Genomic DNA, 22880 nt, shown 5'->3' with positions numbered 1-22880 from the left:
CAACAAATTCAAAGGAGAATTTGTGAAATCTGTGATGAATGTTGATGTTGGCTTCATTTAACACCTTTTCAAATTAAATAATGAAAGAATATGCAGAATTGGAATTGCAATGCAGCTTTGTATTTGCAAATAATTTAAAAACAAATTGCATGCAAATTATTAAAAGACTTAAGTCGACAACTTGACTTTTTTTTGCTGAGATATCAACAGCAGCTTATTTTTAAATCGAGACTTTTGTATTCTTCCTGAAAATGTCACTCATTATTGCCAATGTGTCCATCAAAAGACTGGTGTGCATTTTGAAGAACAATTATTTTTGAATGACAACGATGGAGAAGGGAAGAAAAAACAAAACAGATGGGGCCGCTTATTGAAATAATTTGTCATTGTTTGGCGAACTTCTCCCTCAAAAACACATTTGCAGCACAACATTTTATTTTGAGTTAAAGAAACAGAATGTGACTGCTGTGGATGTAATTCTGTATCTCTGGTGTATCATCTTTCCTCGTTTTTGTTCATCAGGAAAACATTTTCCAAAACACATATTTGTTTCGATAAAGGAAGGAATTTTCAGAAACTCATCTCCCATGAAGGGAACATAAAAATAGAATTTGACAGCTGTGTCGATAAAAGTAATATGAACATTAAACTCCAAATCTTGCAATGGAAATGATTTCAATGAAATGCACAAACATGAGAATGCACTTTCAGCAACTGAAAGGGAAGAAAAGTATCATGAGGAAAGTGAAAGAAAGAAACCAGCCAAAAGGCAAAAATAACAATAAAAAGAAAGGAAAGTACACACTGATTGCTTCATGAAAAGCTTGTAGAACTTTTTTTTATTATAATGAGGGGATATAGCTCAGTGGTAGAGTATTTGACTGCAGTTCAAAATGTCCTCAGTTCGAATCTGAGTGTCCACTTCATTCTCAACTTTTCGATAGCAATATTGTCATGAAATTCAACAAATTCAAAGGAGTATTTGTGAAATCTGTGATGAATGTTGATGTTGGCTTCATTTAACACCTTTTCAAAATAAGTAATGAAAGAATATGCAGTATTGGAATTGCAATGCAGCTTTGTATTTGCAAATAATTTAAAAACAAATTGTATGCAAATTATTAAAAGATTCTTACGTCGACAACTTGACTTTTTTTTGATGAGATATCAACAGCAGCTTATTTTTAAATCGAGACTTTTGTATTCTTCCTGAAAATGTCACTCATTATTGCCAATGTGTCCATCAAAAGACTGGTGTGCATTTTGAAGAACAATTATTTTTGAATGACAACGATGGAGAAGGGAAGAAAAAACAAAACAGAGGAGTCCGCTTTTTGAAATAATTTGTCATTGTTTGGCAAACTTCCTCAAAAACACATTTGCAGCACAACATTTTATTTTGAGTTAAAGAAACAGAATGTGACTGCTGTGGATGTAATTTTGTATCTCTGGTGTATCATCTTTTCTCGGTTTTTTTCATCAGGAAAACATTTTCCAAAACAGATATTTGTTTGGATAAAGGTGGGAATTTTCAGAAACTCATCTCCCATCCAGGGAACATAAAAATAGAATTTGACAGCTGTGGAGATGAAAGTAATATGAACATTAAACTCCAAATCTTGCAATGGAAATGATTTCAATGAAATGAATACACATTAGAATGCACTTTCAGCAACTGAAAGGGAAGAAAAGTATCATGAGGAAAGCGAAACAAAGAAACCAGCAAAAAGGCAAAAATAAACAATCAAAAGAAAGGAAAGTACACACTGATTGCTTCATGAAAAGCTTGTAGAACTTTTTTTTTTTACAATGAGGGGATATAGCTCAGTGGTAGAGCATTTGACTGGAGTTCAAAATGTCCTCAGTTCGAATCTGAGTGTCCCCTTCATTCTCAACTTTTTTACAACAATATTTTCATGAAATTCAACAATTTCAAAGGAGTGTTTGTGAAATCTGTGATGAATGTTGATGTTGGCTTCATTTTACACCTTTTCAAAATAAACTAGAATCCGGGCACTCGGTAGAGCGCATACCTTCGCCGCAGCTACTGTTCTGTACTTGGCATGGGAGTGTATGCGATGTGAAACTTTATGTGAAATGCGATCGATTTTTAAAAATCAGAATTTGAGCAAATCTGTTTCATTCGTCTGTTAATATGCCTCCCCGATTGACAAATCTGCAATTTGAATTTCATTTGAGGTTGAAATGATTGCGGGAGATCGCGTTATAGTGATGACGTCTTGGATGGACATCCTCTTCTTCAGTCGCTCATAACTTTGAGTGAAATACGATCGAGTTAAAAATAGTCAGAATTTGAGCAAATCTGTTTCATTCGTTTGTTAATATGCCTCATCTCTTGACAAATCTGCAATTATAATTTTTTTTGAGGTTGAAATGATCGCGGGAGATCGCGTTATAGTGATGACGTCCTGGATGGACATCTTCTTCTTCAGTCGCTCATAACTTTGAGTGAAATACGATCGAGTTAAAAATAGTCAGAATTTGAGCAAATCTGTTTCCCAAAATCTAATCAAATGTGTCCCGTATAATAACCAATCATCCCACCAAATTTCATGCAATTCGGTTGAATACTTTTTGAGTTATGCGATTAACATACACACACACAGACATACAAATAAATACACAGCGATCAAAACATAACCTTCCGCTTTTGCGAAGGTAATAATGAAAGAATATGCAGAATTGGAATTGCAATGTAGCTTTGTATTTGCAAATGATTTGAAAACAAATTGTATGCAAATGATTAAAAGATTCTTACATCGACAACTTGATTTTTTTTTTGCTGAGATATCAACAGCAGCTTATTTTTAAATCGAGACTTTTGTATTATTTATGAAAATGTCACTCATTATTGCCAATGTGTCCATTAAAAAGACTTGTGTGCATTTTGAAGAACAATTATTTTTGAATGACAACGATGGAGAAGGGAAGAAAAAACAAACAGAGGAGTCCGCTTATTGAAATAATTTGTTATTGTTTGGCGAACTTCTTCCTCAAAAACACATTTGCAGAACAACGTTTTATTTTCAGTTAAAGAAACAGAATGTGACTGCTGTGGATGTAATTCGAAATCTCTGGTGTATCATCTTTTCTCGTTGTTTTTCATTAGGAAAACATTTTCAAAAACACATATTTGTTTGGATAAAGGAAGGAATTTTCAGAAACTCATCTCCCGTGAAGGGAATATAAAAATAGAATATGACAGCTGTGGAGATAAAAGTAATATGAACATTAAACTCCAAATCTTGCAATGGAAATGATTTCAATGAAATGCACAAACATGAGAATGCACTTTCAGCAACTGAAAGGGAAGAAAAGTATCATGAGGAAAGCGAAAGAAAGATACCAGCCAAAAGGCAAAAATAAACAATAACTAGAACGGGCACTCGGTAGAGCGCATACCTTCGCCGCAGCTACTGTTCTGTACTTGGCATGGGAGTGTAGGGAACAGAACAGTGAACAGTTTGGTGCTGATTTCATGCAAATCGGAAAAGAATTGACCGAGTTATGACAAATAAAAATTGACCGCGCTATGGTAAAAATACGATTTTGACCTTTTCGTGACCTTGACCTTGACCTTTGACCCGATTGCTCCCAAAATCTAATCAAATGTGTCCCGTATAATAACCAATCATCCCACCAAATTTCATGCAATTCGGTTGAATACTTTTTGAGTTATGCGAATAACATACACACACACACACACACACACAGACATACAAATAAATACACAGCGATCAAAACATAACCTTCCGCTTTTGCGAAGGTAAAAAGAAAGGTAAGTACACACTGATTGCTTCATGAAAAGCTTGTAGAACTTTTTTTTTCATAATGAGGGGATATAGCTCAGTGGTGGAGCATTTGACTGGAGTTCAAAATGTCCTCAGTTCGAATATGAATGTCCACTTCATTCTCAACTTTTCGATAGCAATATTTTCATGAAATTCAACAAATTCAAAGGAGTATTTGTGAAATCTGTGATGAATGTTGATGTTGGCTTCATTTAACACCTTTTCAAAATAAATAATGAAAGAATATGCAGTATTGGGATTGCAATGCAGCTTTGTATTTGCAAATAATTTGAAAACAAATTGTATGCAAATTATTAAAAGACTTAAGTCGACAACTTGACTTTTTTTTGCTGAGATATCAACAGCAGCTTATTTTTAAATCGAGACTTTTGTATTCTTCCTGAAAATGTCACTCATTATTGCCAATGTGTCCATCAAAAGACTGGTGTGCATTTTGAAGAACAATTATTTTTGAATGACAACGATGGAGAAGGGAAGAAAAAACAAAACAGATGGGGCCGCTTATTGAAATAATTTGTCATTGTTTGGCGAACTTCTCCCTCAAAAACACATTTGCAGCACAACATTTTATTTTGAGTTAAAGAAACAGAATGTGACTGCTGTGGATGTAATTCTGTATCTCTGGTGTATCATCTTTCCTCGTTTTTGTTCATCAGGAAAACATTTTCCAAAACACATATTTGTTTCGATAAAGGAAGGAATTTTCAGAAACTCATCTCCCATCCAGGGAACATAAAAATAGAATTTGACAGCTGTGGAGATAAAAGTAATATGAACATTAAACTCCAAATCTTGCAATGGAAATGATTTCAATGAAATGAATACACATTAGAATGCACTTTCAGCAACTGAAAGGGAAGAAAAGTATCATGAGGAAAGCGAAACAAAGAAACCAGCAAAAAGGCAAAAATAAACAATCAAAAGAAAGGAAAGTACACACTGATTGCTTCATGAAAAGCTTGTAGAAATTTTTTTTTTATAATGAGGGATATAGCTCAGTGGTAGAGCATTTGACTGCAGTTCAAAATGTCCTCAGTTCGAATCTGAGTGTCCACTTCATTCTCAACTTTTCAATAGCAATATTTTCATGAAATTCAACAAATTCAAAGGAGTATTTGTGAAATCTGTGATGAATGTTGATGTTGGCTTCATTTAACACCTTTTCAAAATAAATAATGAAAGAATATGCAGTATTGGAATTGCAATGCAGCTTTGTATTTGCAAATAATTTGAAAACAAATTGTATGCAAATTATTAAAAGACTCTTACGTCGACAACTTGACTTTTTTTTGCTGAGATATCAACAGCAGCTTATTTTTAAATCGAGACTTTTGTATTCTTCCTGAAAATGTCACTCATTATTACCAATGTGTCCATCAAAAGACTGGTGTGCATTTTGAAGAACAATTATTTTTGAATGACAACGATGGAGAAGGGAAGAAAAAACAAAACAGATGGGGCCGCTTATTGAAATAATTTGTCATTGTTTGGCGAACTTCTCCCTCAAAAACACATTTGCAGCACAACATTTTATTTTGAGTTAAAGAAACAGAATGTGACTGCTGTGGATGTAATTCTGTATCTCTGGTGTATCATCTTTCCTCGTTTTTGTTCATCAGGAAAACATTTTCCAAAACACATATTTGTTTCGATAAAGGAAGGAATTTTCAGAAACTCATCTCCCATCCAGGGAACATAAAAATAGAATTTGACAGCTGTGGAGATAAAAGTAATATGAACATTAAACTCCAAATCTTGCAATGGAAATGATTTCAATGAAATGAATACACATTAGAATGCACTTTCAGCAACTGAAAGGGAAGAAAAGTATCATGAGGAAAGCGAAACAAAGAAACCAGCAAAAAGGCAAAAATAAACAATCAAAAGAAAGGAAAGTACACACTGATTGCTTCATGAAAAGCTTGTAGAAATTTTTTTTTTATAATGAGGGATATAGCTCAGTGGTAGAGCATTTGACTGCAGTTCAAAATGTCCTCAGTTCGAATCTGAGTGTCCACTTCATTCTCAACTTTTCAATAGCAATATTTTCATGAAATTCAACAAATTCAAAGGAGTATTTGTGAAATCTGTGATGAATGTTGATGTTGGCTTCATTTAACACCTTTTCAAAATAAATAATGAAAGAATATGCAGTATTGGAATTGCAATGCAGCTTTGTATTTGCAAATAATTTGAAAACAAATTGTATGCAAATTATTAAAAGACTCTTACGTCGACAACTTGACTTTTTTTTGCTGAGATATCAACAGCAGCTTATTTTTAAATCGAGACTTTTGTATTCTTCCTGAAAATGTCACTCATTATTACCAATGTGTCCATCAAAAGACTGGTGTGCATTTTGAAGAACAATTATTTTTGAATGACAACGATGGAGAAGGGAAGAAAAAACAAAACAGATGGGGCCGCTTATTGAAATAATTTGTCATTGTTTGGCGAACTTCTCCCTCAAAAACACATTTGCAGCACAACATTTTATTTTGAGTTAAAGAAACAGAATGTGACTGCTGTGGATGTAATTCTGTATCTCTGGTGTATCATCTTTCCTCGTTTTTGTTCATCAGGAAAACATTTTCCAAAACACATATTTGTTTCGATAAAGGAAGGAATTTTCAGAAACTCATCTCCCATCCAGGGAACATAAAAATAGAATTTGACAGCTGTGGAGATAAAAGTAATATGAACATTAAACTCCAAATCTTGCAATGGAAATGATTTCAATGAAATGAATACACATTAGAATGCACTTTTAGCAACTGAAAGGGAAGAAAAGTATCATGAGGAAAGCGAAACAAAGAAACCAGCAAAAAGGCAAAAATAAACAATCAAAAGAAAGGAAAGCACACACTGATTGCTTCATTAAAAGCTTGTAGAAATTTTTTTTTTGTAATGAGGGATATAGCTCAGTGGTGGAGCATTTGACTGCAGTTCAAAATGTCCTCAGTTCGAATCTGAGTGTCCCCTTCATTCTCAACTTTTTTACAACAATATTTTCATGAAATTCAACAAATTCAAAGGAGTATTTGTGAAATCTTTGATGAATGTTGATGTTGGCTTCATTTAACACCTTTTCAAAATAAATAATGAAAGAATATGCAGAATATGAAGTGCAATGTGGCTTTGTATTTGCAAATAATTTAAAAACAAATTGTATGCAAATTATTAAAAGACTCTTACGTCGACAACTTGACTTTTTTTTTGCTGAGATATCAACAGCAGCTTATTTTTAAATCGAGACTTTTGTATTCTTCATGAAAATGTCACTCTTTATTGCCAATGTGTCCATCAAAAGACTGGTGTGCATTTTGAAGAACAATTATATTTGAATGACAACGATGGAGAAGGGAAGAAAAAACAAACAGAGGAGGCCGCTTATTGAAATAATTTGTCATTGTTTGGCGAACTTCTTCCTCAAAAACACATTTGCAGCACAACATTTTATTTTCAGTTAAAGAAACAGAATGTGACTGCTGTGGATGCTATTCTGCATCCACAGCATCCACAGTGTGTATCCACAGTGTGTAATCTTTTCTCATTGTTTTTCATCAGGAAAACATTTTCCAAAACACATATTTGTTTGGACAAAGGAAGGAATTTTCAGAAACTCATCTCCCATTAAGGGAACATAAAAATAGTATTTGACAGCTGTGGATATAAAAGTAATATGGACATTAAACTCCAAATCTTGCAATGGAAATGATTTCTATGAAATGCACAAACATGAGAATGCACTTTCAGCAACTGAAAGGGAAGAAAAGTATCATGAGGAAAGCGAAACAAAGAAACCAGCCAAAAGGCAAAAATAAACAATAAAGAGAAAGGAAAAGTACACACTGATTGCTTCATAAAAAGCTTGAGAAATTTTGTTTTTATGCAGAGGGGATATAGCTCAGTGGTAGAGCATTTGACTGCAGTTCAAAATGTCCTCAGTTCGAATCTGAGTGTCCCCTTCATTCTCAACTTTTTGACAGCAATATTTCATGAAATTCAACAAATTCAAAGGAGTATTTGTGAAATCTGTGATGAATGTTGATGTTGGCTTCATTAAACACCTTTTCAAAATAAATAATGAAAGAATATGCAGAATATGAATTGCAATGTAGCTTTGTGTTTGCAAATAATTTAAAAACAAATTGCATGCAAATTATTAAAAGACTCTTACGTCGACAACTTGACTTTTTTTTTGCTGAGATATCAACATCAGCTTATTTTTAAATCGAGACTTTTATATTCTTCATGAAAATGTCACTCATTATTGCCAATGTGTCCATCAAAAGACTGGTGTGCATTTTGAAGAACAATTATTTTTGAATGACAACGATGGAGAAGGGAAGAAAAAACAAAACAGAGGAGTCCGCTTTTTGAAATAATTTGTCATTGTTTGGCGAACTTCCTCAAAAACACATTTGCAGCACAACATTTTATTTTGAGTTAAAGAAACAGAATATGACTGCTGTGGATGTAATTTTGTATCTCTGGTGTATCATCTTTTCTCGGTTTTTTTCATCAGGAAAACATTTTCCAAAACAGATATTTGTTTGGATAAAGGTGGGAATTTTTCAGAAACTCATCTCCCGTGAAGTTAACATAAAAATAGAATTTGACAGCTGTGGAGATAAAAGTAATATGAACATTAAACTCCAAATCTTGCAATGGAAATGATTTCAATGAAATGCACAAACATTAGAATGCACTTTCAGCAACTGAAAGGGAAAGAAAAGTATCATGAGGAAAACGAAACAAAGAAACCAGCAAAAAGGCAAAAATAAACACGAAAAAAAAGGAAAGTAGAAACTGATTGCTTCATGAAAAGCTTGAAGAACTTTCTTTTATCAAGAGGGGTTATAGCTCAGTGGTAGAGCATTTGACTGCAGTTTAAAATGTCCTCGGTTCGAATCTGAGTGTTCCCTCCATTTTCAACCTTTTGACAACAATATTTTCATGAAATTCAAAAATTTAAAGGTGTATTTGTGAAATCTTTGGTGAATGTTGATTTTGGCTTCATTAAACACCTTTTCAAAATAAATAATGAAAGAATATGCAGAATTGGAATTGAAATGTAGCTTTGTATTTGCAAATAATTTGAAAACAAATTGTATGCAAATTATTAAAAGACTCTTACGTCGACAACTTGACTTTTTTTTGCTGAGATATCAACAGCAGCTTATTTTTAAATGGAGACTTTTGTATTCTTCATGAAAATGTCACTCATTATTGCCAATGTGTCCATCAAAAGACTGGTGTGCATTTTGAAGAGCAATTATTTTTGAATGACAACGATGGAGAAGGGAAGAAAAAACAAACAGAGGAGTCCGCTTGTTGAAATAATTTGTTATTGTTTGGCGGCCTTCTTCCTCAAAAACACATTTGCAGCACAACATTTTATTTTCAGTTAAAGAAACAGAATGTGACTGCTGTGGATGTAATTATATATCTCTGGTGTATAATCTTTTCTCGTTGTTTTTCATCAGGAAAACATTTTCAAAAACACATATTTGTTTGGATAAAGGAAGGAATTTTCAGGAACTCATCTCCCATGAAGTGAACATAAAAATAGAATTTGACAGCTGTGGAGATAAAAGTAATATGAACATTAAACTCCAAATCTTGTAATGGAAATGATTTCAATGAAATGCACAAATATGAGAATGCACTTTCAGCAACTGAAAGGGAAGAAAAGTATCGTGAGGAAAGCGAAACAAAGAAACCAGCCAAAAGGCAAAAATAAACAATAAAGAGAAAGGAAAGTACACACTGATTGCTTCATGAAAAGCTTGTAGAACTTTTTTTTTTTATAATGATGGGATATAGCTCAGTGGTAGAGTATTCGACTGCAGTTCAGAAATGTCCTCAGTTCGAATCTGAGTGTCCACTTCATTCTCAACTTTTCAATAGCAATATTTTCATGAGAATTCAACAAATTCAAAGGAGTATTTGTGAAATTTGTGATGAATGTTGATGTTGGCTTCATTGAACACCTTTTCAAAATAAATAATGAAAGAATATGCAGAATATGAATTGCAATGTTGCTTTGTATTTGCAAATAATTTAAAAACAAATTGTATGCAAATTATTAAAAGACTCTTACGTCGACAACTTGACTTTTTTTTTGCTGAGATATCAACAGCAGCTTATTTTTAAATCGAGACTTTTGTATTCTTCATGAAAATGTCACTCTTTTTTGCCAATGTGTCCATCAAAAGACTGGTGTGCATTTTGAAGAACAATTATTTTTGAATGACAACGATGGAGAAGGGAAGAAAAAACAAACAGAGGAGTCCGCTTATTGAAATAATTTGTCATTGTTTGGCGAACTTCTTCCTCAAAAACACATTTGCAGCACAACATTTTATTTTCAGTTAAAGAAACAGAATGTGACTGCTGTGGATGTAATTCTATATCTCTGGTGTGCAATCTTTCTCGTTTTTTTTCATCAGGAAAATTTTTTCCAAAACACATATATGTTTGGATAAAGGTGGGAATTTTCAGAAACTCATCTCCCATGAAGGGAACATAAAAAATAGTATTTGACAGCTGTGGAGATAAAAGTAAAATGAACATTAAACTCCATTTCTTGCAATGGAAATGATTTCAATGAAATGCATAAACATTAGAATGCACTTTCCGCAACTGAAAGGGCAGAAAAGTATCGTGAGGAAAGTGCAATAAAGAAACCAGCAAAAAGGAAAAAATAAACACGAAAAAGAAAGGAAAGTACACACTGATTGGTTCATGAAAAGCTTGCAGAACTTTTTATTTTATCAAGAGGGGATTTCGCTCAGTGGTAGAGCATCTGACTTCAGTTCAAAATGTCCTCAGTTGAAATCTGAATGTCCCCATCATTCTCAACTTTTTGATAACAATATTTTCATGAAATTCAACAATTTCAAAGGAGTGTTTGTGAAATCTGTGATGAATGTTGATGTTGGCTTCATTTAACACTTTTTAATAATAATAATAATAATTCATTTATTTTGTATTGCGCTTTTCAAGTAGCCCAAAGGCGCTTTGACAGAGTGGAAAACATAATGCATAACAATACATGAAAACCACAATTGCAAAAAGACAAGAATCAATAGGGAAATATTTAAAGCAAAAGGAGGGAGAACGAGAAGAGATAGTCAGGGGTTAAATGCTGTGGGTTGAATGTTGAATGCAGTGTTGAACAGGTGGGTCTTTAGTGATGTTTTGAATGCGGTGAGTGAGGAGGAGTCTCTGATGGTGTGAGGTAGTGAGTTCCAGAGGGTGGGAGCAGCGATGGAGAAGGCCCTGTCCCCCCAGGATCTGAACTTGGTCCGGATGGAGGGGGTCAAGAGGTTGGTACCAGCAGAGCGGAGGTTGCGGGTGGGAGTGTGTCTGGAGAGGAGGTCAGCCAGGTAGGATGGGGCCAGGTTATGGAGGGCTTTGTATGTCAAGAGGAGGATTTTGTGCTGGATTCTCTGGGGGATGGGGAGCCAGTGAAGCTTGTAAAGGACGGGGGTGATGTGGTCACGGGTCCGGGAATGGGTGAGTAGACGGGCAGCGGAGTTCTGAATGTATTGGAGTTTATTGGTGATTTTTGAGGGTGAACCATAGAGGAGGCTATTGCAGTAGTCCAGACGGGAGGTGATGAAGGCGTGGATGAGGGTTTCTGCAGCCGTGGAGGAGAGGGATGAGCGGAGACGGGCAATGTTTTTCAGGTGAAAGAAGGCTGACTTTGTTATCTGTTTAGTGTATTTGTCGAAGCAGAGGGTTTGGTCAAAGATGATGCCAAGATTCCGGATGTGAGGGGATGTGGATACTGGGATACCGTCGATGTTGAGGGCAAAGTTATGGGTGGATTTTGTGAGCGTTTTTGGGCCAATGATGATTATTTCAGATTTATCACAGTTAAGCTTGAGGAAGTTGATTTGAAGCCAGGATTTTATTTCAGTGATGCAGTTTGTCAGGATAGAGTGGGTGTCGGTGGAGACGGACTTGGTGGAGATGAAGCTGGATGTCATCGGTGAAGCAGTGGAATTGGAGACCATGACGGCGGATCAAGTGACCGAGGGGGGACAGGTAAAGGATGAAGAGGAGGGGGCCAAGAACTGAACCTTGGGGGACACCTTGGGGGAGGGGAGCAGTGGGGGATTTGCAGTTATTGATGGCGATGAACTGGCGTCTGTGAGAGAGGTATGATTTAATCCAAGAGAGGGCAGTGCCGGTAACGTTAAAGGTGGATTCAAGTCGGGTGAGGAGGATGGTGTGATCGATGGTGTCAAAGGCAGCGCTGAGGTCGAGGAGGACGAGAATGTTGAGGTTGCCAGCATCAGAGGAGAGGAGAAGGTCGTTGGTGATTTTGAGGAGAGCAGTTTCAGTACTGTGGTTGGAGCGGAATCCGGATTGGAATGTTTCATACAGGTTATTGGCAGAGAGGTGATGTTTGAGTTGAGTGGCTACAGCGCGTTCCAAAACTTTTGACAGAAAGGGTAGGTTGGAGATGGGTCTGAAGTTGTTTAGGTTGTCAGGGTTTAGACCAGGTTTTTTTAGAATGGGGGTAACAGTAGCAATTTTGAGGGAAGGTGGGACGATGCCTGTAGACAGGGAGGAGTTTATTGTTGCAATGATAAGTGGAGAGAGAGCAGGGAGGGAGGTCTTGACAAAGCTGGAGGGGATGGGGTCAAGAGTGCAGGTGGCAGTTTTCATTCCTATGAGGAGTTCAGAGAGGCCAGTAGGGGAGATTGGGGAGAACCGAGACAGGGGATGGCAGGACAAGGGGGGGCAGGTGGTTGGAGGGGAGCGGGTGCGGCGGTGGTCAAGCTGTTGTAGATGTTGTCAATTTTGCGTTGGAAGAAAGAGAGGAAGGAGATGCAGTTGTCTACTGTGAATGACTGGGTGGTGGTGTTCAGGGGGCGGAGGAGTTTGTTTATTGTCGAGAAGAGTGCTTTTGGGTTTCCGGAGCCAGAGTGGATAATTTGAGAGTAGTAGGCGGAGCGGGCGCGGAGAGGGCATCTTTGTAGTGTTGTAGGTGGTCCTTGTAGGCTTGGGAGTGAACTGTGAGACCTGTTTTATTGCGGAGTCTTTCAAGTTGGCGAGCACGAGTTTTCATCAGGCGGAGTTCGGGGGTAAACCAGGGAGCAGAATGGGTGAAAGAAACTGTTTTGGTTTTTACAGGCGCAAGCTGGTCAAGGCAGGAGGAGAGAGTGTGGTTGTAGTAGTCAGTGAGGTCGGAAGGGGTGTGGAGGTCAACGAAGGGAGAAGTGGACATTTTTTCAGAGAGGGTGGATGAGAATGAGGTAGGTGAAAGAGCGTTTAGCTGACGGAAGGTGATAGTGCGATAATGTCTTGGTGTTGGGGTGGGGATGTTGATGGTCATAGTGATAGCTAAGTGGTCAGAGAGGGTGAGGTCGGAGCCAGAGAGGTGGTGCAAATTTAATCCAGTGGAGCAGACAAGGTCCAAAATGTGACCACGGTTATGGGTAGGAAAGTCGACATGTTGAGTGAGGTTAAAGCAGGTGAGTAAATCAGTGAAGTCAGTGGTTATTGTGGAGTCAGTGGAGTCCATGTGGATATTGAAATCACCAAGGAGGAGGATTTTCAAAATCAAAACTTTTCAAAATAAATAATGAAAGAATATGCAGAATATGAATTGCAATGTAGCTTTGTATTTGTAAATGATTTGAAAACAAATTGTATGCAAATTATTAAAAGATTCTTACGTCGACAACTTGACTTTTTTTTTGCTGAGATATCAACAGCAGCTTATTTTTAAATCGAGACTTTTGTATTCTTTATGAAAATGTCACTCATTATTGCCAATGTGTCCATCAAAAGACTGGTGTGCATTTTGAAGAACAATTATTTTTGAATGACAACGATGGAGAAGGGAAGAAAAACCAAAACAGAGGAGTCCGCTTCTTGAAATAATTTGTTATTGTTTGGCGAACTTCTTCTTCAAAAACACATTTGCAGCACAACATTTTATTTTCAGTTAAAGAAACAGAATGTGACTGCTGTGGATGTAATTCTATATCTCTGGTGTGCAATCTTTCTCGTTTTTTTTCATCAGGAAAATTTTTTCCAAAACACATATATGTTTGGATAAAGGTGGGAATTTTCAGGAACTCATCTCCCATGAAGGGAACATAAAAAATAGTATTTGACAGCTGTGAAGATAAAAGTAAAATGAACATTAAACTCCATTTCTTGCAATGGAAATGATTTCAATGAAATGCATAAACATTAGAATGCACTTTCCGCAACTGAAAGGGCAGAAAAGTATCGTGAGGAAAGTGCAATAAAGAAACCAGCAAAAAGGAAAAAATAAACACGAAAAAGAAAGGAAAGTACACACTGATTGGTTCATGAAAAGCTTGCAGAACTTTTTATTTTATCAAGAGGGGATTTCGCTCAGTGGTAGAGCATCTGACTTCAGTTCAAAATGTCCTCAGTTGAAATCTGAATGTCCCCATCATTCTCAACTTTTTGATAACAATATTTTCATGAAATTCAACAATTTCAAAGGAGTGTTTGTGAAATCTGTGATGAATGTTGATGTTGACTTCATTTAACACTTTTTAATAATAATAATAATAATTCATTTATTTTGTATTGCGCTTTTCAAGTAGCCCAAAGGCGCTTTGACAGAGTGGAAAACATAATGCATAACAATACGTGAAAACCACAATTGCAAAAAGACAAGAATCAATAGGGAAATATTTAAAGCAAAAGGAGGGAGAATGAGAAGAGATAGTCAGGGGTTAAATGCTGTGGGTTGAATGTTGAATGCAATGTTGAACAGGTGGGTCTTTAGTGATGTTTTGAATGCGGTGAGTGAGGAGGAGTCTCTGATGGTGTGAGGTAGTGAGTTCCAGAGGGTGGGAGCAGCGATGGAGAAGGCCCTGTCCCCCCAGGATCTGAATTTGGTCCGGATGGAGGGGGTCAAGAGGTTGGTACCAGCAGAGCGGAGGTTGCGGGTGGGAGTGTGTCTGGAGAGGAGGTCAGCCAGGTAGGATGGGGCCAGGTTATGGAGGGCTTTGTATGTCAAGAGGAGGATTTTGTGCTGGATTCTCTGGGGGATGGGGAGCCAGTGAAGCTTGTAAAGGACGGGGGTGATGTGGCCACGGGTCCGGGAATGGGTGAGTAGACGGGCAGCGGAGTTCTGAATGTATTGGAGTTTATTGGTGATTTTTGAGGGTGAACCATAGAGGAGGCTATTGCAGTAGTCCAGACGGGAGGTGATGAAGGCGTGGATGAGGGTTTCTGCAGCCGTGGAGGAGAGGGATGAGCGGAGACGGGCAATGTTTTTCAGGTGAAAGAAGGCTGACTTTGTGATCTGTTTAGTGTATTTGTCGAAGGAGAGGGTTTGGTCAAAGATGATGCCAAGATTCCGGATGTGAGGGGATGTGGATACTGGGATACTGTCGATGTTGAGGGCAAAGTTATGGGTGGATTTTGTGAGCGTTTTTGGGCCAATGATGATTATTTCAGATTTATCACAGTTAAGCTTGAGGAAGTTGATTTGAAGCCAGGATTTTATTTCAGTGATGCAGTTTGTCAGGATAGAGTGGGTGTCGGTGGAGACGGACTTGGTGGAGATGAAGCTGGATGTCATCGGTGAAGCAGTGGAATTGGAGACCATGACGGCGGATCAAGTGACCGAGGGGGGACAGGTAAAGGATGAAGAGGAGGGGGCCAAGAACTGAACCTTGGGGGACACCTTGGGGGAGGGGAGCAGTGGGGGATTTGCAGTTATTGATGGCGATGAACTGGCGTCTGTGAGAGAGGTATGATTTAATCCAAGAGAGGGCAGTGCCGGTAATGTTAAAGGTGGATTCAAGTCGGGTGAGGAGGATGGTGTGATCGATGGTGTCAAAGGCAGCGCTGAGGTCGAGGAGGACGAGAATGTTGAGGTTGCCAGCATCAGAGGAGAGGAGAAGGTCGTTGGTGATTTTGAGGAGAGCAGTTTCAGTACTGTGGTTGGAGCGGAATCCGGATTGGAATGTTTCATACAGGTTATTGGCAGAGAGGTGATGTTTGAGTTGAGTGGCTACAGCGCGTTCCAAAACTTTTGACAGAAAGGGTAGGTTGGAGATGGGTCTGAAGTTGTTTAGGTTGTCAGGGTTTAGACCAGGTTTTTTTAGAATGGGGGTAACAGTAGCAATTTTGAGGGAAGGTGGGACGATGCCTGTAGACAGGGAGGAGTTTATTGTTGCAATGATAAGTGGAGAGAGAGCAGGGAGGGAGGTCTTGACAAAGCTGGAGGGGATGGGGTCAAGAGTGCAGGTGGCAGTTTTCATTCCTATGAGGAGTTCAGAGAGGTCAGTAGGGGAGATTGGGGAGAACCGAGACAGGGGATGGCAGGACAAGGGGGGGTAGGTGGTTGGAGGGGGAGCGGGTGCGGCGGTGGTCAAGCTGTTGTAGATGTTGTCAATTTTGCGTTGGAAGAAAGAGAGGAAGGAGATGCAATTGTCTACTGTGAATGACTGGGTGGTGGTGTTCAGGGGGCGGAGGAGTTTGTTTATTGTCGAGAAGAGTGCTTTTGGGTTTCCGGAGCCAGAGTGGATAATTTGAGAGTAGTAGGCGGAGCGGGCGCGGGAGAGGGCATCTTTGTAGTGTTGTAGGTGGTCCTTGTAGGCTTGGGAGTGAACTGTGAGACCTGTTTTATTGCGGAGTCTTTCAAGTTGGCGAGCACGAGTTTTCATCAGGCGGAGTTCGGGGGTAAACCAGGGAGCAGAATGGGTGAAAGAAACTGTTTTGGTTTTTACAGGCGCAAGCTGGTCAAGGCAGGAGGAGAGAGTGTGGTTGTAGTAGTCAGTGAGGTCGGAAGGGGTGTGGAGGTCAACGAAGGGAGAAGTGGACATTTTTTCAGAGAGGGTGGATGAGAATGAGGTAGGTGAAAGAGCGTTTAGCTGACGGAAGGTGATAGTGCGATAATGTCTTGGTGTTGGGGTGGGGATGTTGATGGTCATAGTGATAGCTAAGTGGTCAGAGAGGGTGAGGTCGGAGCCAGAGAGGTGGTGCAAATTTAATCCAGTGGAGCAGACAAGGTCCAAAATGTGACCACGGTTATGGGTAGGAAAGTCGACATGTTGAGTGAGGTTAAAGCAGGTGAGTAAATCAGTGAAGTCAGTGGTTATTGTGGAGTCAGTGGAGTCCATGTGGATATTGAAATCACCAAGGAGGAGGATTTTCAAAATCAAAACTTTTCAAAATAAATAATGAAAGAATATGCAGAATATGAATTGCAATGTAGCTTTGTATTTGTAAATGATTTGAAAACAAATTGAATGCAAATTATTAAAAGATTCTTACGTCGACAACTTGACTTTTTTTTTGCTGAGATATCAACAGCAGCTTATTTTTAAATCGAGACTTTTGTATTCTTTATGAAAATGTCACTCATTATTGCCAATGTGTCCATCAAAAGACTGGTGTGCATTTTGAAGAACAATTATTTTTGAATGACAACGATGGAGAAGGGAAGAAAAACCAAAACAGAGGAGTCCGCCTCTTGAAATAATTTGTTATTGTTTGGCGAACTTCTTCTTCAAAAACACATTTGCAGCACAACATTTTATTTTCAGTTAAAGAAACAGAATGTGACTGCTGTGGATGTAATTCTGTATCTGGTGTAAAATCTTTTCTCGTTTTTTTTCATCAGGAAAATTTTTCCAAAACACATATTTGTTTGGATAAAGGTGGGAATTTTCAGAAACTCATCTCCCATTCAGGGAACATAAAAATAGAATTTGACAGCTGTGGAGATAAAAGTAATATGAACATAAAACTCCAAATCTTGCAATGGAAATGATTTCAATGAAATGAATAAACATTAGAATGCACTTTCAGCAACTGAAAGGGAAGAAAAGTATCATGAGGAAAGCGAAACAAAGAAACCAGCAAAAAGGAAAAAATAAACAATCAAAAGAAAGGAAAGTACACACTGATTGCTTCATGAAAAGCTTGTAGAACTTCTTGGTTTTTATAATGAGGGGATATAGCTCAGTGGTAGAGTATTTGACTGCAGTTCAAAATGTCCTCAGTTCGAATCTGAGTGTCCCCTTCATTCTCAACTCTTTGATAACAATATTCTCATGGAATTCAACAAATTCATAGGAGTATTTGTGAAATCTTTGATGAATGTTGATGTTGGCTTCATTTAACACCTTTTCAAATTAAATAATGAAAGAATATGCAGAATTGGAATTGCAATGCAGCTTTGTATTTGCAAATAATTTAAAAACAAATTGCATGCAAATTATTAAAAGACTCTTACGTCGACAACTTGACTTTTTTTTGATGAGATATCAACACCAGCTTATTTTTAAATCGAGACTTTTGTATTCTTCCTGAAAATGTCACTCATTATTGCCAATGTGTCCATCAAAAGACTGGTGTGCATTTTGAAGAACAATTATTTTTGAATGACAACGATGGAGAAGGGAAGAAAAAACAAAACAGATGAGTCCGCTTATTGAAATAATTTGTCATTGTTTGGCGAACTTCTTCCTCAAAAACACATTTGCAGCACAACATTTTATTTTGAGTTAAAGAAACAGAATGTGACTGCTGTGGATGTAATTCTGTATCTCTGGTGTATCATCTTTCCTCGTTTTTGTTCATCAGGAAAACATTTTCCAAAACACATATTTGTTTGGATAAAGGAAGGAATTTTCAGAAACTCATCTCCCATCCAGGGAACATAATAATAGATTTTGACAGCTGTGGAGATAAAAGTAATATGAACATTAAACTCCAAATCTTGCAATGGAAATGATTTCAATGAAATGAAGACACATTAGAATGCACTTTCAGCAACTGAAAGGGAAGAAAAGTATCATGAGGAAAGCGAAACAAAGAAACCAGCAAAAAGGCAAAAATAAACAATCAAAAGAAAGGAAAGTACACACTGATTGCTTCATGAAAAGCTTGTAGAAATATTTTTTTAATAATGAGGGATATAGCTCAGTGGTAGAGCATTTGACTGCTAGTTCAAAATGTCCTTAGTTCGAATCTGAGTGTCCCCTTCATTCTCAACTTTATTACAACAATATTTTCATGAAATTCAACAAATTCAAAGGAGTATTTGTGAAATCTTTGATGAATGTTGATGTTGGCTTCATTTAACACCTTTTCAAAATAAATAATGAAAGAATATGCAGAATATGAAGTGCAATGTGGCTTTGTATTTGCAAATAATTTAAAAACAAATTGTATGCAAATTATTAAAAGACTCTTACGTCGACAACTTGACTTTTTTTTTGCTGAGATATCAACAGCAGCTTATTTTTAAATCGAGACTTTTGTATTCTTCATGAAAATGTCACTCTTTATTGCCAATGTGTCCATCAAAAGACTGGTGTGCATTTTGAAGAACAATTATTTTTGAATGACAACGATGGAGAAGGAAAAAAAAAAAAAACAGAGGAGTCCGCTTATTGAAATAATTTGTCATTGTTTGGCGAACTTCTTCCTCAAAAACACATTTGCAGCACAACATTTTATTTTCAGTTAAAGAAACAGAATGTGACTGCTGTGGATGTCATGCTGCATCCACAGCATCCACAGTGTGTATCCACAGTGTGTAATCCTTTCTCATTGTTTTTCATCAGGAAAACATTTTCCAAAACACATATTTGTTTGGACGAAGGAAGGAATTTTCAAAAACTCATCTCCCATTAAGGAAACATAAAAATAGTATTTGACAACTGTGGAGATAAAAGTAATATGGACATTAAACTCCAAATCTTGCAATGGAAATGATTTCAATGAAATGCACAAACATGAGAATGCACTTTCAGCAACTGAAAGGGAAGAAAAGTATCATGAGGAAAGCGAAACAAAGAAACCAGCCAAAAGGCAAAAATAAACAATAAAGAGAAAGGAAAGTACACACTGATTGCTTCATAAAAAGCTTGAGAAATTTTATTTTTATGCAGAGGGGATTTTGCTCAGTGGTGGAGCATTTGACTGCAGTTCAAAATGTCCTCAGTTCGAATCTGAGTGTCCCCTTCATTCTCAACTTTTTGACAACAATATTTTCATGAAATTCAACAAATTCAAAAGAGTATTTGTGAAATCTGTGATGAATGTTGATGTTGGCTTTGTGGAAGTGTAACTCAGTGTAACATATTGATTGGCCCTGGTAACTTATTAATTAACCTGGTAACAAAGCAGATACATTGTACATGCAAACTCTGTTAAAGACGAGTTTGTAAATGAGTGTCAGAATGTGTATGAACAATGTAATCTCTTGAAACACCTGGTCAAGGCCCCAGGCTAGAGCACCCCCCCCTGCTGTGTAAATGGAAATCACAGCAGGAGGGGAGCGAGCTGATGCCAGGACTCGGTGCGATGCATGACCTCGGGACATTAGCGGAGAGGAGATTAAGTCCAGTTTGGCGATATAACGAGAGCAAACGTTGAGTAAAGTAGACTTGTCCTCAGAAGCCCTGCCCGACGGAACGATGGAATGAACGAGTACTTGCTACGTGAAGCGCTGACCGAACGGGAGTGTCGGATGAACGAGAAGGACCAGCGAAAAGAGTTAACCTGATCCATTATATTATGCGGTATCATTTTGGTAATTGGATGAAGTGAATACAGTTTAATAAACTAGACCTTTTGTAACCTGTGTCCGGTCATTGGAGTCCTGTGAGTCATACGCAAATTCTACAACAATATGGAGGCACCGCTGAAATTTCGAGTGGACGTCGCCAAGGTGAGCATGTAAGCATGACGTCTTGGGGATCTGTCCATTATGAAATATGAATTCTGAAGATGGAGGATTTGGTGTGTGGGACTTGCATTCCGTAGGTAATCCAAGGAGTGTAAAAGTATTTTTGTCACGACCGTCCAAGGTAAAAGTCACGGATGGAACGGTTTAAATGATTCTATTATTCGTGTGCTTGCATATGCGTACGGTATACGCTGGGTGTTAAGAGCCTTACTCTGGTCTGCGGGCAAGTCGGCTCATGAAGTGCACCATGAGGCGATTTGTTTGCCGGGTCGGTAAGGTTCGGTAAGGTCCGTACACGTGTACAATCGTGTACACCCGTTTTAAATAGAGAATTTTTTTTCAGTTTTCCCGCCATAACTAAAACTCGTTCGATTTTTTTTGACGAAATTTGCTAGATAAATAGCATGGGTGACACGGAACCAGTGCTGTTGTGTTTTTTTTTTGACGAAATTTGCTAGATAAATAGCATGGGTGACACGGATTAAATGATTTTATGATTATGAATTAATGAGAAAATGATTTTATATTTAAATATAAAAATTGATCTGCTTGGCGTTAGTTTAAGGGCTGTTCCAAATTTATCTTGATTATGAGACAAAAACAGCAGAATGGGAATCAACAGACAATGGAACAGCTCGCGACGAGTGTTTGTGGGTGACAACCACCCTCTGGTCGAGGCTCATAGAAGGGGTGATGCTTACTGATTCGGCACGCTTAAAATAGGTGTTAATGGTGGGATGTCAGAGGTTTTGGCGTGGGCTTAATAGTCACACTGTTTGAAAAATAATGCTCGATGCAACATGATCCTAAAAAGAACCCATCCCTACATCGAAGGATAAGGAAGGGAAGGAATGGAACTTGTTGGAACTTGTTGGAACTTGTTGTTGGAACTTGTTGTTGGAACTTGCTGTTGGCACTTGTTGGAACTTGTTGGAACTTGTTGTTGGAACTTGTTGTTGGAACTTGCTGTTGGAACTTGCTGTTGGAACTTGTTGTTGGAACTTGCTGTTGGAACTTGCTGTTGGAACTTGTTGTTGGAACTTGCTGTTGGAACTTGTTGGAACTTGTTGTTGGAACTTGTTGTTGGAACTTGTTGTTGGAACTTGCTGTTGGAACTTGCTGTTGGAACTTGTTGTTGGAACTTGCTGTTGGAACTTGTTGGAACTTGTTGTTGGAACTTGTTGTTGGAACTTGTTGTTGGAACTTGCTGTTGGAACTTGTTGTTGGAACTTGTTGGAACTTGTTGTTGGAACTTGTTGTTGGAACTTGTTGTTGGAACTTGCTGTTGGCACTTGTTGGAACTTGTTGGAACTTGTTGTTGGAACTTGTTGTTGGAACTTGCTGTTGGAACTTGCTGTTGGAACTTGTTGTTGGAACTTGCTGTTGGAACTTGCTGTTGGAACTTGTTGTTGGAACTTGCTGTTGGAACTTGTTGGAACTTGTTGTTGGAACTTGTTGTTGGAACTTGTTGTTGGAACTTGCTGTTGGAACTTGTTGTTGGAACTTGTTGGAACTTGTTGTTGGAACTTGTTGTTGGAACTTGTTGTTGGAACTTGCTGTTGGAACTTGCTGTTGGAACTTGTTGGAACTTGTTGTTGGAACTTGTTGTTGGAACTTGCTGTTGGCACTTGTTGGAACTTGTTGGAACTTGTTGTTGGAACTTGTTGTTGGAACTTGCTGTTGGAACTTGCTGTTGGAACTTGTTGTTGGAACTTGTTGTTGGAACTTGCTGTTGGAACTTGCTGTTGGAACTTGTTGGAACTTGTTGTTGGAACTTGCTGTTGGAACTTGCTGTTGGAACTTGTTGTTGGAACTTGTTGTTGGAACTTGCTGTTGGAACTTGTTGTTGGAACTTGTTGGAACTTGTTGTTGGAACTTGTTGTTGGAACTTGTTGTTGGAACTTGCTGTTGGAACTTGCTGTTGGAACTTGTTGGAACTTGTTGTTGGAACTTGTTGTTGGAACTTGCTGTTGGCACTTGTTGGAACTTGTTGTTGGAACTTGTTGTTGGAACTTGCTGTTGGAACTTGCTGTTGGAACTTGTTGTTGGAACTTGCTGTTGGAACTTGCTGTTGGAACTTGTTGTTGGAACTTGCTGTTGGAACTTGTTGGAACTTGTTGTTGGAACTTGTTGTTGGAACTTGTTGTTGGAACTTGCTGTTGGAACTTGCTGTTGGAACTTGTTGTTGGAACTTGCTGTTGGAACTTGTTGGAACTTGTTGGAACTTGTTGTTGGAACTTGCTGTTGGAACTTGTTGGAACTTGTTGTTGGAACTTGTTGTTGGAACTTGCTGTTGGCACTTGTTGGAACTTGTTGGAACTTGTTGT

At 38.0% G+C, this 22880-nt stretch overlaps 9 non-coding genes across 9 annotated transcripts; all 9 read left to right on the top strand.

Moving 5' to 3' along the window:
• Positions 1-851: 851 nt before the first annotated feature.
• On the top strand, positions 852-923 carry TRNAC-GCA (transfer RNA cysteine (anticodon GCA)). Its single transcript has one exon. It is a non-coding gene; the product is annotated as a tRNA-Cys (tRNA).
• Positions 924-1813: 890 nt separating this feature from the next.
• Positions 1814-1885, top strand: TRNAS-GGA (transfer RNA serine (anticodon GGA)). Its single transcript has one exon. It is a non-coding gene; the product is annotated as a tRNA-Ser (tRNA).
• A 2933-nt stretch (positions 1886-4818) lies between these two features.
• TRNAC-GCA (transfer RNA cysteine (anticodon GCA)) lies at positions 4819-4892 on the top strand. The gene has a single exon. It is a non-coding gene; the product is annotated as a tRNA-Cys (tRNA).
• An 889-nt stretch (positions 4893-5781) lies between these two features.
• Positions 5782-5855, top strand: TRNAC-GCA (transfer RNA cysteine (anticodon GCA)). Its single transcript has one exon. It is a non-coding gene; the product is annotated as a tRNA-Cys (tRNA).
• Positions 5856-6743: 888 nt separating this feature from the next.
• On the top strand, positions 6744-6815 carry TRNAC-GCA (transfer RNA cysteine (anticodon GCA)). The gene has a single exon. It is a non-coding gene; the product is annotated as a tRNA-Cys (tRNA).
• Positions 6816-7729: 914 nt separating this feature from the next.
• TRNAC-GCA (transfer RNA cysteine (anticodon GCA)) lies at positions 7730-7801 on the top strand. Its single transcript has one exon. It is a non-coding gene; the product is annotated as a tRNA-Cys (tRNA).
• Positions 7802-8689: 888 nt separating this feature from the next.
• On the top strand, positions 8690-8761 carry TRNAC-GCA (transfer RNA cysteine (anticodon GCA)). Its single transcript has one exon. It is a non-coding gene; the product is annotated as a tRNA-Cys (tRNA).
• A 9044-nt stretch (positions 8762-17805) lies between these two features.
• Positions 17806-17877, top strand: TRNAC-GCA (transfer RNA cysteine (anticodon GCA)). Its single transcript has one exon. It is a non-coding gene; the product is annotated as a tRNA-Cys (tRNA).
• Positions 17878-18768: 891 nt separating this feature from the next.
• TRNAS-GCU (transfer RNA serine (anticodon GCU)) lies at positions 18769-18841 on the top strand. Its single transcript has one exon. It is a non-coding gene; the product is annotated as a tRNA-Ser (tRNA).
• Positions 18842-22880: the final 4039 nt, after the last annotated feature.

This window comes from Myxine glutinosa, chromosome 1 (assembly GCF_964187855.1).
Source record: "Myxine glutinosa chromosome 1, kmMyxGlut1.1, whole genome shotgun sequence".
NCBI classification, from domain to species: Eukaryota; Metazoa; Chordata; class Myxini; order Myxiniformes; family Myxinidae; genus Myxine; species Myxine glutinosa.
Note: the sequence above shows the minus strand (reverse complement) of the source record. Positions and strands in the feature narration are given on the sequence as shown.